The sequence below is a fragment of the Cryptomeria japonica genome, chromosome 5 (assembly GCF_030272615.1).
Source record: "Cryptomeria japonica chromosome 5, Sugi_1.0, whole genome shotgun sequence".
Lineage (NCBI taxonomy): Eukaryota > Viridiplantae > Streptophyta > Pinopsida > Cupressales > Cupressaceae > Cryptomeria > Cryptomeria japonica.
In genome coordinates this window covers 766,242,257-766,252,391 of record NC_081409.1, presented here as the reverse complement: position 1 = coordinate 766,252,391, position 10,135 = coordinate 766,242,257, and the positions used below count along the sequence as shown (strand labels likewise).

Sequence of the window (10,135 nt, the reverse complement as noted above, 5' to 3'; positions counted from 1 at the left end):
TCTCTTGATCTACTTGCATGCTTTCATATGGCTGATTGTAAGCCTGCATCGACTCCCTTTCTTTTAGGATTCAAGCTTGAGGCTAGGTGCTCTTCTCCACCAGTTGATGCCACATTGTATCATCATCTTGTGGGTATTATCATCTACTTGACTCACACACGCCTTGATATTTCATTTGTGGTTGGCATGGTTTCCCGCTTCATGCAGGAACCACATGAGCTTCATTGGAAAGCTGCCAAACACATCCTTCACTACATCCAAGGTACACATCATTATGGGACTCACTATGTAGTAGGCACTGGACTTCTCTTGGTTGGTTACACAGACTCTGATTGGGCTAGCGATCTTGATGACCGTAAGTCTACTTTTGGTTACAACTTCCACCTTGGTTCGGACCCCATTTATTGGCAGAGCAAGAAGCAGCATGCTATTGCTCTCTCTTCAGCTGAGGTTGAGTATCGAGGGGCTATTAACGCAGTGATTGAGACCATTTGGCTCTAGTAAATTCTCATAGAGTTTGGGTTCACGACTCCATGATTGACAGTTCTACATTGTGACAATTAGAGTTCTATTGCAATCTTGAAGAAACTGGTCCAGCATCAGTGAACCAAACACATCAAGATTCATATGCACTACATCTGAGAGTTGATTCAAGAGCAGCTCATTGATTTGTAGTATTGTACTACAACGGAGAAGGTTACAGACATCTTTACCAAACCCTTCACTGAGAGTAAGTTCCAGCAGTTACGAGCTCTCTTAGGGGTGTGAGATGTTTCATTGGGGGGTCAGCTAACTTCTCCTTCCTCTCTTATGGGGGGGACTTTTTCCTCTTTGAGGTTTTGTCCTTCTTCTTTAAGAGTCTTTTGTACATTCATCTCTCTTTTTGGGGGGAGTTTTTTACCATTGAATTTTCTCCCTTTCTCCATTTGTAAGAGATTGCATTGCATGGGTTTGCTTGCATTTTCATATTGTACATGCGTACCTATCATGACCTAGTAGTCGAAACCCATCTTGCATTGTTGACTTGAGTCTTCATTCCCCTAAGTTGCACTTAAGGGGGTGTGTTGGTGTAATTATTTATTCTTATAAGATATAATTACACTTTACTTAAGTTAACTTAGGATAATGCATCTCATCGTAGTTTGGATATGAGACACTTAGGGAAGTGTACACATAGGGATGTAGCTTGTAGGATAAATTCCACCTTTTGTGGTCTTATCTTGCTATTACACTCCACATTTGTTGGTTCGTCCACCTCTTGTAGAATATTATACTTTTTCTTACTACCCTTGTTTCTCATTGAGCCACATGTCATGATTGTGTGTTCACATATCCATTTGGCCTTGCCTATATATGCAGGCCTATATTCATTATATTGGTTAATCTAGTTGATCATTTTGCATATTGATGAGAATACAGTCTATTCTTATCATACTTTTGTCTCTCTTTTATTCTTTTCATTGTGCCCTTGGTCTTGGCAAAATATGAACTCTTTAATTGATGTTTTCTTACAATTTATAGAATATACATTAGAAAATTGTTCATGTTAATGATAATGAAGATTTATGATAATTAAAGACATATCTTGGACTTTGAACTAATTTATCGAATTTAGAATATTACATTTAGAATCTATATTGAATTTTTTTCCCAATTTATTTTTCATTAAAAATAACAAAAAAAAAACACATAAATTAAATTTAAGAAAAAGTGAATCTCTTTTAGATTTATAATACACTAGTCTTAGATTAAAATTTTTAAGATCAATAAGATATAAAAATATAAACTATTATCATTGGATGTATATCAATAATTTCTTTATAAAAAGAAAAAAAAAATTCTATCATTTTAAATTTACAATTCAAAGTAAATATTTAAATGTTTATGTATATTAATTCATAATTAGATATGTTTTTATTCATTTGTGTTAAAGTCTTAATTTATAATGTAGATGAGAAGAAGCATACCAAAAAAAAATAGTTTGAATAAAAAAGTATTTAGAGTTCATATTAAATTTTCAAATAATTTTTTTTTATAACAAAATAAAAATAATGTTTTTGAATATGTAATAAATAAAATAATTGTATACTAAAGTAGATTAAAATATCTCATTTGTTCATAATGTATTGTAAATAATTGATACTAATTAAATTTGAACAAACTCTTAGATGAGAACACAAATACATCTATTTAAAAGAAATGGGGAGATAGTCTTGAAATATTTAGTCATCTTAATAAATTTATCACAAACAATTCTTAAAATCTATTTACATTTTATAAACTGATATATTTTAAAATATTTCTACTAATTATTATTGTAAAATATATAAAAAAATTTAATTGATCTTACAAAAATATATAAGATAAATATTCTTTTTGGATTAGATATCATATAATCATTACATAGCAGCTCATTCGAGCATCCAACTTATTACAAATATCAGCTCCTTTCGAGAAAACTAACAACAAGTGGAAGACCAAGGGTCACAACTTAGAAATCCACTTAGGAAGACCAAGAGTCTACATAAAGGTGTCCCTCATGGGAGTTGAACTTGGGTCTCCACATTGAGAACTCAATGCTTTAACTAACTAAGCTCAACCCCTTGGACTATAAGATAAATATTTTCACTATATTATATATAATTTATCAAAAATAAACAATACATATATTTTAAAAACATTTATAATACATAAAAAATTATAAAATAAATTTTTTTATAAGCAAGAGGACAAATGGCTCCTATCCTTACATGCATAAAGTGACATTTTATAAATTTGACAAGTTGTAGAAAGTGGTCCATTGATAATACTATATAAGCATATTGTTGGTAGTGTTAGCGTCAGTTTTGTTAGCATGATCCTCTCTCTCTCTCTCTCTCCGTGAATGATGGATCGCTTTTAGTCTACTCTTCATCCTCTCTGGGAATAATGGATCTATCTTCCATGCAAACTGCAGATCATAAGCTAACTAATTCAATTAGTTGTTATCTCTACCTCTTTCACCACTGATTTCATATTTCATGTGGTGGATATTATTTGTATAAATATGCATTTAACAGATTGTAAATTACACAATGAATTAATAGAATTTCATTCTCATCTTTTCTGTTTTTCTTCTTCATTTCTTTGCAAGTTTTGTTTCTTGCTTTCTAGCTAGATCTGTAGTTTTGTTATGCAGGAAATTCTACATGGTATCAGAGCATAGGTGCTAGAAGGGAAAAGTAAATCTTTGTTTGTTGCAGATATAGAAGATCAGAGTTGACAAATGGAGTTCTCAGCTTCTACTATTCTCATACCATACAACTATTTTGATTGGAAGCCAAAGATTCTGCTTCAACTCAGAAGTAGAGGCCTCTATCGGATAGTTATGAATACAGAGGTTGAACCCAATCCAGCAATTGAAAAGTTTAAATATTTCAATAAGATGGATGAGGCCTACGGTCTATTATGCTTATCTATGTCTTCAAAATTGTTGTTTCATGTTGAAGTATGCAAAAATCCAAATGAGGTTTGGACTAAGCTGAAGACTCTTTTTGGGAAGCAAGATGAGATGCAGGGTCACATTCTAGAAAAAGAGCCTAGCTCATTAGATTCAAGAAGTTTTGAAAACATTCAAGACTTTTTCACAAGGTTCAAGGCCTTATTACTCCAGCTAAAAGAATGTGGAATTCACAAATCCAAGGAAGAAAACAAATTAATTCTTACTATTTTGTCAAAATTGGGTCCAAATTATGTTGTATTTGTCTCTTGTTTTCACATAGTTAGGCTTACAACAAGAGCAAGTTGGAAGATGCCCACTCTCGATGCTTTCATTGAGTGTTTGATACATGAGCAGGATAAGCTCATAAAGATGGGTACTTTAAAAGATTCTAAAGCTCATGCACTTGTTGTACATACAAGTGAGAAGAACAATTGACAATCCAAGACTCAATTCAAGACAAAGAAGAATTCTGGTAAGCCGTGCTGTTTTTGTGGCAAGGTGAGACATGCAATCAATAGGTGTTGGAAGAGAATTGAAGCTTTAGAAGAGGCCATGTAGCAGCATCACATTTCAGCCACTCAACCTTCTTCATCACAGATAGGTCAAGGTCAAAGTCATGATCTTTCTGCATGGGCCTTGCCTTCATATTCATCTTCTCCTTTGTGACACATCATTTCAGTGGACCTGTCTTGTTTCTCCTTTGTCATATTATGAGGGAGATTTTATACTGTTAGTGCTAATGCTTCTTGGTTTTGTTTAAGTTTGATTAGTTCACTGTTGGTACCTGTATTTTCAACTAGGAGCTTCTTCTTGCATGGTTGAGTAGTGTCATTGGGGTCACTCGTGCAGGTTCATGTGCCACATGCATCTTCGAATGTCAGATCTTTTGCCTTTGTTTGCAATCTGGTTATTGTTCGAGTAATGTCATTGAAGGCACTCATGCAAATTATTGATCTTGGTCATCATCTTGGCTTTTGAGGAGGTTCTACATTCAGAACTATGACAGTCATCATTTGACAATTGTCCACACTTTTCTTGTATCTCAAAGGATGTTCTTTTGCACTTCATATAGTTGCATCTTTGTAATTTTGAGGGAGGGTTTTGTTCCCACTGGGTTTTCCCTCTTTTCTCTTTTCTTTCTTCTTTTATATCTCCTTAGTTAGACTTAAGGGTGGTGTTAGCACTAGTTTTGTTTGCATGATCCTCTCTCTCTCCGTGAATGATGGATCACTTTTAGTCTAGTCTCCGTCCTCTCCGAGAATAATGGATCTGCCTTCCATGCAAACTGTAGATCATAAGCTAACTAATTCAATTAGTTGTTATCTCTGCCTCTTTCACCGCTGATTTCATATTTCATGCGGTGGATATTATTTATATAAATCTACATTTAATAGATTGTAAATTACACAATGAATTAATAGAATTTCATTCTCAGCTTTTCTGTTTTTCTTTTTCATTTCTCTGCAAGTTTTGTTTCTTGCTTTCTAGCTAGATTTGTAGTTTTGTTATGCAGGAAATTCTACAGGTAGTTGAAGCCCAACAGACTTCCCATTGGTCCTCCGTCAGCTGTTGTCCTTTCACATTCTTCAAAGACTTATATCAATCTCAATCTGATTGCATATTGTAATTAGACAGTTGTTAGATGAAAACTAAACAGTGTTGCTGTATTTTATCTTCATTTCTGATTTTGCATATCAGTTTATTTGCACTTCATAATTAATACAAATTGCAGTAAGTGTAAGGTGTTTAAAAATTTGTGAGGTAATTTTTTAATTGATAGATAGAGAGGCAGAGGACAAAAACAATTAAAAACATAACAGAGACTAGAAACACAAATAGAAGAAACATAAATACAGGCAGTAGGATGATTTATATTTTTATATCTTAAAATACAAAGTCTGCTTATATATTTGTCTATTGATATATAGAACTTCTGTTCATTTTGAAGTCCCCGCTGTTTGCCACAAAAAATGGCTATTTTCTGCTCCTTTGTTTGAAACACCAGCACACTCAAAATCTGCCTCTATTCTCCCTTGTTTTTTGGCTATTATTTTTCTACTGTTAGAACATCAATAAGCTTCCAGACTTTTCAACATTTTTCTACACATAGGGGATCAGTTACTGTTCATGTTCCAATAACTGTTCTCTCCCTGCAAATCTAGTCCTCTAATTATTAATTTTAAGAAAATCAAATAACAAATAACTAAAAGTTCATTAATAAATTTCATATGTACAAATAGCTGCTCATTTTTTAGCTTTTTTAGACCATAATTGGCTCATTTGAGCACCTTTTTTGCTACCCACAGCGCACGACTTTTATAGAATTTGGGCATAAGTGCTAGGGATTTTAAGTGCACAGTTATTGGGACACCTTTAAGTGGTAAATGTGCACTTTTTGACCCTTGTGCACATAACGGAATGCATGGTTACTACCCAAAAGCCAAAATAATAGCTATGAGAATTTAATTGATAAGACAGAAGACAGGTCGGTGAGTTAATGAGATATCTTATCGAATCTTGACCTGATACTCAGATTTGTTGTGCATACGGAAGATTAAGGACTGACTGTACTTGATGAGGTTGTTTCCAACAAGACTTATGAGCCGCTAGAAATTTTGTTGGCATTGACTACTTTTAAATACGCTTCTGTCAAGCAATCAACAATCACCAACTGCTGCTTAATATCCCTCTTTATATAGGGTTCGTTTCTTGCTCAGTAGCTACAATGTCATAGCCTTTTAATTGTACTGCTATCATTCAGAACAATGAAGTTCTTCATGGCTATATATTCCTTACTAAAAGTGATTAATGGGGATATTTACCCTGTATTTCGAAGAATGACTCTTAGAGATAAGTTTCTCTTCCTAGTAAATGTGTCAGAGCTTTAAAAAATTTGTGAAATTATGGCCAGTCTGAATTAGGCAATATAGAACTGACTTGTAACGTTTTCTTCTTTTCTTATTCAGTTCATACACTTTGTAGACATAGTCTATGCATGGCATAAATTGCCCGTTTACCTTGCACTGTTCTATCTTGAGATAAGGAGAGGTTTGCACCAGCGTTATAATTTGATAAATGTAGGATCGAGTCCAGTGGATGTGAGATATAATCCAGCATATTACAGTTACAGAACAGATCATGGAAAGTACAATGACCCATTTAATCCAATTGCAGGAAGTGAAGGTACCTTCTTAGGAAGGAACATGTTGCCTTCTCCACAGAGGGAAGAGGTAACTATTAATGGAGGTCTCGAATCTAAATAATGGAAAAGAGGTTAAGTTCAATGCATGCTGACGTAAGGTTTTGTGATGGGTTTCAAAGATCACTTGTACATGGAATTGCTCTTTTAATTATGAAATGATTTATGGTGATTTAGATGAGTTTGATTGTGAGCCAGTTTTACGGTTATATGTAATTTGAGTGGATTTATAGATAAGGCTTGATATTTTACTCTCATGAACATCACTGTTAAAGCAGCTATTAGTGCCAGATCCTATGATTGTTGCTATCAAACTGCTTGCACGGAGGAAAATGGTGGAGGTCGGGAATAACCAATTTAACATGCTTGCTGCCTCTTGGATTCAGTTCACGATTCATGACTGGATCGACCATGTAGAAGACACCAAACAGGTAAGATACATATTGTTTCTCATATTTCTTGTGTTTCTTGCAAATCGGCGATCTTTTCTCTGATGAAAAAATATTTGCAGGAACAACTAACTGCCCCAAATGAAGTAGCACAACAATGCCCACTAAATGCCTTCAACTTTTTTGAAACCAAAGAAGTTCCTACCGGTTTATATGATATAAAAAAAGGGTACCTTAATAGGAGGACTGCTTGGTAGTAAGTATAATATGTTCAAGCAGCTCATATATTAGAATCATTTCTTGCTTACAGACTATACTCTTTGTACAGTAGTAAAAAGCTATATATATTTTTTGTGCAGGGATGGAAGTGCAGTTTATGGAAACAACAGTAAACAATCAGAAAAATTGAGAACATACAAAGATGGTAAGTTGAAATTAGGAAAGGATGGCCTTCTCTGTCACAGGACTGATGGAATTGCTGTGTCTGGAGATGTAAGGAATCCGTGGGCAGGGTTGTCAGTACTCCAAGCCTTATTCATCAAGGAACATAATGCCGTCTGCGACATGCCCAAGGCATCTCATTAACCTCTTTTTTTCTTAAATCATGGTCTTGGATATTGTTAGATCATATATGGGGACATTCATTCATTTTACTAGATTGTTAGATCACATATGGGGATATTCATTCATTTTTCTGTCTATATCATGGAATATGGTAAACCTGTTTGTAAATGAGCATTTGAAAAATGAAAAGTGCAGGATCATCATCATGATTTGGACGATGGTAGACTGTACCACCTTGCAAGATTAGTAGCTTCTGCAATTATTGCTAAGATCTACACAATTGACTGGACTGTTGAACTGCTTAAAACAGACACTCTCCTTGCTGGAATGAGTTCAAACTAGTATTTAAATGTTACCAAGTGAAAAGCATTGAAATAAAATAAGAGATATAGTTCATTTCCGTAATCAAAAGTAGACTTCTGGGAAGACATCTGAGAAGGAAATTTAGATTTATGATCGGTATGAAACACAATGGTGAATAACCAGAGGACCAAAATGTGATCAGTCAATGGCATCTATATTTAATTATTTTTGAACAGCATTTGATCTATTCGTTATGGACTATGGAAACTTCTAAACACTTAACCATTTTATTGCAAGCAGGTATGGCCTGTTAGGTAAAAGATTGAAGGATAAGTTTGTTCACACTGGAAATTCTATCCTGAGTGGCTTTGTGGGGATGGCCAAGTCTCAAAACCATGGAGTTCCATACTCTTTCACAGAAGAGTTCGTCAGTGTATATCGAATGCATAGTTTGATGCCAGACAAGATTATTGACAGAAACATTCATGAAGCATCTACACAGAAGAAAACTCCTCCAGTGCTTCAACAATAAGTTTATATCACCTTTTGATGGTCTCATTAAAAAGTATAATTAATTATTCACCTCCAATGTACAATCTAAGCAGGGAGTACGCAATGCCACACTAAGAAACGGAGTAGTAACGGTTAATTTGGCAAAATTTACATCTATGTTATGGGAATACCAAGCATTATCGTTACATTAAATATAAACCTTTTGTTAGGTGTGCATTTATTTAAACTATATATCTCTTAAAGCTAATTCAAACTACTTTAGGGTCTCTAGCCCATTAAGATAAATATTTAAAATTCTATACTTCCTTTTTAAGTTTTCAGGTATTCTTTTTAGTTTATGGTTTTCATCCTATCTTTCAACTTTTAGGGGACGAGATCTCCTTTACGATAGAAGTTCTCTTAAAATCTGTCATTTGAGATACTCATTTACTTCATCTTTCATAAATTTGTTTAATTTTTTTACTCTTTTTAGCTTTCTGTACCAAGTTCCAAAATAGTTAATGGTTAGAACAAAACTAACTTTCTAAATTCCACTTTTCTCGTCTCTTTCATTTTACCAATTATTGGTATGGAATTTCTGCTCATTCCAGTACTCCTTATTTGATTGGTAATTCGTAATTCGTAAGTTCCTTTGTTTGTTACAATTTTACGAATAAATTTTGGGTTTGAACATTTAAACTGTGAATCAGATTGTTCCGAGAGCCCTTGACGTGAAGCTAGTGTTCATACACTATGCATTTTAATATCCACAACATTTTGCCTTGTAACAAAGACCTTCATCTTAGAGTAGCTCAAAATTTTGCTCAAAACCTTCCATATGTATCTAGGAGATATTTTTTGGGCTTTTGCTCACTAAAATTAGTTTATAACCAGACATGTTGATATGATCTAGATTTCTGGCTAATTAATTCTCCCACTTGAAGTCAAACTTCAAACTATGAATAATTCCTTTACTAAAAGACCATTGCCAATGCTGCCTATCATCACATAATTTGCAGACCAAGAGAAGTTCCGCACCAAATGAATTTCTCTCTACTAATAGGTTTCATCATAATATCTACAGGGTTTACATCAGTGTGAATCTTGGCTAAAGAGATTTGTCCTCCTTCCACCACTTCACGAACAAAGTGATATTGAATATCAATATGCTTTGTTTTGAAATGGTAAGCTGAGTTTCATGCTAAGTGTAAAGCACTTTGACTGTCACAATGCAGTATCATGTTATCTTTCTTCACTTGCAATTCACCCAAAAGTCTATGAAGCCAAATCACCTCCTTGCTAGTCTGTGTTGCTGCCATATATTCTGCCTCAATAGTAGACAATGCCACCACTGCCTGCAACCTCAATACCCAACTAACAACACCTCCAGCTAAAGAGAAAACATAACCAATTGTAGACTTTCTCTTATCTCTGTCTCCACCAAAATCTACATCCACATACCCATTAACTTGAAGAATACTCCCACTGTAATAGATAGCAACATTTGAAGTGCCTCTCAAATATCCGAGAATCCACTTCAAAGTTGTCCAATGATCAGTACTAGGATTCGCCATATACCTACTGACAACTCTCATTGTTTGTGCAATTTCTAGTTTGGTGCACACCATGGCGAACATAAGACTTCCTACTATTGATGAGTATGGTACATGAGACATCTATGTCTTCTCTGCTTCTGTGCTAGGGCAT

General features: G+C 34.3%; 1 pseudogene; it reads left to right on the top strand.

Moving 5' to 3' along the window:
- Nucleotides 1-6,246: 6,246 nt before the first annotated feature.
- LOC131036553 (alpha-dioxygenase PIOX-like) lies at nt 6,247-8,468 on the top strand (annotated as a pseudogene).
- The last annotated feature ends 1,667 nt before the right edge of the window (nt 8,469-10,135 follow it).